A 6,437-nucleotide genomic window follows, 5' to 3' on the forward strand; every position below is an offset into this window, starting at 1 on the left:
TTTCCGCTGACAACCTCCACAAAATCATGAAAGGAAAACAGTTTTTCACTTACATTTTCGATGTTCGTGCTGTAAAACAGTCACATGAAGCACGAAATTTTAATTTATTTTTATTTACTACCAACTATTTGCATGACATGTCTTGCACACAGTATTCATGAATACCACTGTATGTTGCAGAAAAACTTCATCACTGTACGAAGCGTAGTTCAGGAGATATGACGTCATAAACACTGAGATGCAAGGAAAACTACTGCATCATGAAAAGCGTTTAAATTTATGACTTCGTTGCTATTAAGCCTATTCGAAAAACTTTTAGCAGACAGAATTCACCGCTGAAGGGATATACAAAAATACATATCATTGTAGACAAATAGTTCAAGTGATATGACGTCAAACACTCAGAAACTTGAAAAAGTGCCGCACGATACATTACCTTTTAAGTTATTACTAACTCTATTAGCAATACATTTCGCAGGCAGTATCCACATGTCCCGCTGAATATTCCTAAAACAATATACCATTCTGTGACTTATAATTCAGGAGATTCGTGCGAATCTGTCGGATCATGAATGGCGTTTCAATTTATTAATTCTTTACTTCTAAATATATTCGCAACTCACTTCGCAGGTGGTATACACACATGCTGCTGAATGTATCTAGAAACATATGACACTTACACCTCTTAGTCCAGCAAAAATGACATCATCAACACTGAGATGTTTCAGAAATTGCCGCATAATACATGACGTTTTAAATTATTATTTCTTTACTATTAACTCTATTCATAACACATTTCACAGACCGTAGGCATATATACCACTGAATGAACCTGCAAAATAATATTTTACAGCACATATTCAGAAGGTATGACGTCATAAACATTGAGCGGCGCTAAAATAAAACTGCTGGGCAAAAGTCGCTAGACATACTGGTTAATATGGGTACAAATGCACTTGAAATTTGATAAATACGCGTTAAATATATTTTAAATATGGGTACGTGGGCAAAGTAACAGGTAGAAACCCATCTTAAACGCCTGGACCGATTTAAGTCAAATTTGGTATTCATATTGCGAGGGCTATTCGGAAAGTAAGGTCCGATGGGGCGCGAAACGGAAACCACAGTGCAAATTCGATGAAGCTTTGCACAGATGTGTTGGACAGTGCCTCTAGTATGCCCCTCGATCCCGTCACGTCGCTCTTTTCAGTTATGAGCACTCAGTGAGCACGCAAAGATGCCTAGAACTATAGTGTCTTCCACCAAGTATGAGGGATTGGTGTGAGATTTCGCCTGATGTCATGCAGCCCACATAACATAACTGCCATACGTTTCCTTCTGCATGACAATTCTCAGACCCACTCTGAATGGGCAATGAAGATGCACTTGCAGCGTTTTCGATGGGAAGTATTTGATCACCCACAACAGAGCCCGTAATTGACTCTCCTTGAGTTTCATTTCTGGTCACATGACCCGCTAGCTGTAGACCAGTGTAGAGAATTGGCAGGAAGCACAGGCAGCCTGCTTCTATGACGAGGGTATTGAAAAGTTGGTACAACGTTTCGACAAATATCTAAATCGCAGCGACGACTATGTTGAGAATTATCTGGAAGGTGCAGCTAACTGTTGCAAATATAACATTTTTGATTTTTACAGTGGTTTCCATTTTGCGGCCGATCGGACCTTTCTTTCCGAAAAGGCCTCATAGTTACAATCTGGAAAGAAGTACTGTAGGGATATAGACTATGAACCTTCTATTGGTGTGAGTGTGATAATGTAGAGAAAGAAGCGAGGACGTGGAGATTGACAGACAGCAAGGGGAAGGAGGAGATAGGTACATACAGGAGGAGATGGACAGAGATACAAGAGGGGGAAATGGACAGAGAGATGGGAGAGGAGGGGATGAACAGATGAAGGAAAAAGGAGGAGAATGACAGAGACAGGGGGAGGAACAAAAAAGGTGAAGATATGAGGAGGAAGAGATTAACAGAGAGAGAGAGAGGAGGAAAAAATGGACAGTGAAAGGGAAGAAGAGGTGATGAGGGGGAGATGAACAGAGACAGGGATGAGAATGAGGTTGACACAGAATGGAAGGGTGAGAAGATGGAGAGGGAGAAGGAGGAAGTGGACAGAGGGAGAGTAGGGAGGAGGAGGCGGACAGAGAGAAGAAGGGGCAGGAGATAGACAGAGAGAGGGTGTAATGGAGTTGGACAGAGAGATGGGGAAGGAGAAGATGGAGGACAAAAGGTACTCAGCTATTTTATTACAAATGAGAGCACTCTGTGCCCAGGAGAAAGTTTGTCCAATTTGATTAATGAGCCAGGTAACATAGTCCAGTCAACTGGAAAACTGCAGTTTGCGTTACTGGCTGATCCCCAACATTTTTGCCGATAGCAAACGGAGTTAACGCAGCTATTTTACCCGCGTCCATTTTCGTAAACAAACTGTGTGATTTAAGCGTCACATGCAGCTGACAGCTGCAGGTAACGAGCATTGCGGTCGCAAAACGCGGTGAGTAGCACGTTCCGCGAGATGTATCAGGTGGTTTCTGAGCTCGCAGCAACCATGACGGATACCATGTCAGGCGTGCCTCGTGATAAGAAATGCATCCCTTCTGAGGACGGCTTCAGAAACCCTGTGAGACTTTTTCCGTCTACCAACACTATACGACCGTATTAATGATTCCCTTGCACTCTTCGGTAGCCTTCGAGACGGAAAAAGTATCACCGTCACCTGTCACCCTAAATTAATATCGAATTTTCGCGCAAGTGAAACAACAGATTTTTCAAAAACGTCTTTTATATATCCTTTTTCTAGTAATTTGACCTCCAGAACCATTTATTTATACTCTAAAACAGAAAAAAACGGTGCACCACGAAGGAATTATCCGAATGGGACGGCAAACGGTAGTTGTGATGTACATGTACAGATAAACAAACGTTAACAATTTCAGAAAAATGTATTATTTGTTCAAGAGACAGAGCTTCAGAAACTGAGCTAGTTAGAAACGCGTTGGTCCCCATGTTGCCCCCTTTTCAAACAGTTATTTGTTCGGCATTGATTGATAGAGTTCTGGGACGTCCTCTTTAGGGATGTCGTGACAAATTATGTCCAACTGGCACGATAGATCGTCAAAATATCGAACTGGTTGGAGGGCATGCCCACGATGTTCCAAACTTTCTCAATTGGGGAGAGGTCAGGTGACCTTGCTGGCCATTTTAGGGTTTGGCAGACACGAAGAGGGGCAGCAGAAACTCTCGCCATGTGCAGGCGGAGATTGTCTTGCTGAAATGTAAGCCTAGGATAGCTTGCCACGAAGGGGGACAAAATGACATGTAGGATATCTTTGACGTAGCACTGTGCTGTAAGGGTGTCGCGGATGACAACCAAAGGGGTCCTGAATCTGAGTGTGTGACATCTTATGGGACTTAACTGCTAAGGTCAGCAGTCCCTAAGCTTACACACTACTTAACCTAAATTATTCTAAGGACAAACACACACTTCCATGCCCGAGGGAGGAGTAGAACCTCCGCCGGGACCGGCCGCACAATCCATGAGTGCAGCGCCCCAGACCGCTCGGCTAATCCCGCGCGGCAAAGGGGTCCTGGCGTGAAATGAAATGGCACCCCCACCATCACTTCTGGATGTTGGGTCGTATGTCAGGCGACGTCAAAAGTTATGGCCTAGGAGTGTCCAGGGGCCTCCATGTTCGTTCAGTTCGAAGCGTAACTCATCACTTAACACAATTCTACTCCATACAATGAGATCCCAGACCAAAATGTGTGCGACACCACTGCAAACGAGCTTCTTGGTGTACACACCAGGAGGCGCAAGGCTCGCTGTCGGCTCAGCTCCCATTCTGTGAGCCGCCTGTTAGTGGCCCTTGTGGTCAAGAAAGCACTAGTTGAACTTCCGGTCGATGATAACAATGAGTCCGGGGCTCTTAGTGATAGACGATTTCTCGGTCCGCACCTTCTGTCGTCTCTCTACATCGACCGCTTCCTTCTTGTATCTGAGTTCAGACATGGTTCGCCCACGCTTGCTAACATCGTCGAATCGTGGCATCGCTCCTATTCATATGGCGTGCGATTCACCGATTACGCCAACAGGCTGCTTTGAGCGCAACTACACATCCTCTCTCAAATGCTGACATTTACTTTCATTGTTGACGCGCCTGTCTGTGAGGCACAGTTACTGTGCGGTTGAGTAAACTGAATGACATTTGCAAAGATTTTATGTTCTGGTATTGTATCATTGTAATTTCATTCTTCGAGAGATGGAAGATCACCAACATCATAGAACAGATACCAATTTTATGCACACTCATGTCCAATACTGGCGCTAATAGCATAGGCACATAGGGAACACACACGACACAGACCTGTAAGTCTACAGTATTGGTGATAAGTTGAGAAAACCGTCCCGAAACTCATGCGCTACAAAACGCCAATGATTCGTGCGCATGTACCCCGACATCAGTATGGGATATTATCACCATACGCACGTACACAGGCCACACAACGGGTTGGCATACTCTGGATCAGGTGGTCGAGCAGCTGCTGGGTAATAGCCTCCCATTCTTGCACCATTGCCTGTCGGAGCTCCTGAAGTGTCGTAGGGGTTTGAAGACGTGCAGCAATACGTCGACCGAGACCATCCCAGACGTGCTCGATGGGATTTAGGTCGGGAGCACGGGCAGGGCACTCCATTCGCCTGATATCTTTTGTTTCAAGGTAGTCCTCCATGATGGCAGCGCAGTGGGGCCGTGCGTTATCACCATCAGGAGGAAGGTGGGACTCGCTGCACCCCTGAAAAGGCGGAAATACTGGTGCAAAATGAAGTCCTGATACAGGTGACCTGTTACAGTTCCTCTGTCAAAGACATGCAGGGGTATATGTGCACCACTCATAATCCCACCCCACACCATCAAACCACGACCTCCATACAGGCCCCTTTCAAGGACATCAATGAGGTTGGTATCTGGCTCCTGGTTCCAAGTGAAAACCCGGCGAGAATCACTGTTCAGACTATACCTGGACACGTTCGTGAACATAACCTGGGACCTCTGTTGCAACGACCATGTACTGTGTTATTGACACTCTCCTGTGACCAGGGGTCAGTGGAATGCACCTTGCACGTCACCGGGCGAATAAATCATGTCTGTTCAATGGTCTGTAGACTGTGTGTCTGGAGACACTGTTCCAGTGGCTGCGGTAAGGTCCCGAGCAAGGCTACCTGCAGTGCTGCGTGGCCGCCTTTGAGCGCTGATGGGGAGATATCGGTCTTTTTGTGACGTTGTACACTGTGGACTTCCCGTAATGTAGCGCCTCGACACGTTTCCTATCTTCTGGAATCGTTGCCATAATCTTGAGATCGCACTTTGTGGCATACGGAGGGACCGTGGTACGACTTGCTGTGTTGATTAGACTCCAGTCGCCCTACTATTCTAGCCCTCATGACGTCATCAATAAATGTTCTTTGTGCCATTTTCAACACACAGTCGCCATCAGCACGTCTGAGAACGTCTACACACTTAATCGCTGCACCGTGCTCTGTCATGCACCAACACACCTCCGCGTATGTGGACTGCTGCCACCGCCATCGTGCGACGACCGCAGGTCACATGCGCCGCATGATTAAACCCCGAGGTGATTTAAACCTGCAAACCGTCCACCAGAGAATAGTTTCACCATGTATCAGCATTATCCTTAATTTATGAGCATGAGTGTAGGTAAGGCTTACTGGCCAATGATCTTCGGTGCGGATGCACTCACATTGCCCGAACTCTTACGAGAATCCATAATTGACTGCCACAAGTAATGAGTATAGTGTGCAGGGGCACTACAAATGTAGCTTGTGGACAGTAGGTTGGAGATGTGTGCCTCACGGGAAGAGCGCCAGAGATAAGTCTCCGCAGTCGCACTGTCCTCTGTGTCCTCGGTGGCTCAGATGGATTTGGCTAAGATCAAAGTGTAGTATATGTTATTATCAGCTTAATATCTGATACTTCCTGCATCACAGGACCAGAATGTTAAACTCGTTTTTGGCCCGTGACGGACTGCTAGGGGCTTGCTCTACCTCTGTTGCGGAAAGTAGGTTACAGTACGCTTGTTCGCCCACTGCTCGAATACTGCTCAGCAGTGTGGGATCCGTACCAGATGGGATTGATAGAGGAGATAGAGAAGATCCAACGTAGAGCAGCGCGTTTCGTTACAGGATCATTTAGTAATCGCGAAAGCGTTACGGAGATGATAGATAAACTCAGCAGCTCGGTACGGGCTTTTGTTGAATTTTGGAGAACATACCTTCGCCGAAGATTCAAGCAGTATATTGCTCTCTCCTAAGTATGTCTCGCGAAGAGACCATCAGGATAAAATCAGAGAGATTAGAGCCCACACAGAAGCATACCGACAATTCTTCTTTCCACGAACAATACG

General features: G+C 46.0%; 1 non-coding gene across 1 annotated transcript; it reads left to right on the forward strand.

Moving 5' to 3' along the window:
- The first annotated feature begins 5,925 nt into the window (after positions 1-5,925).
- LOC126285418 (U2 spliceosomal RNA) lies at positions 5,926-6,125 on the forward strand. The gene has a single exon (XR_007551647.1). It is a non-coding gene; the product is annotated as a U2 spliceosomal RNA (small nuclear RNA).
- Positions 6,126-6,437: the final 312 nt, after the last annotated feature.

Source organism: Schistocerca gregaria, chromosome 1 (genome assembly GCF_023897955.1).
Source record: "Schistocerca gregaria isolate iqSchGreg1 chromosome 1, iqSchGreg1.2, whole genome shotgun sequence".
NCBI lineage: Eukaryota > Metazoa > Arthropoda > Insecta > Orthoptera > Acrididae > Schistocerca > Schistocerca gregaria.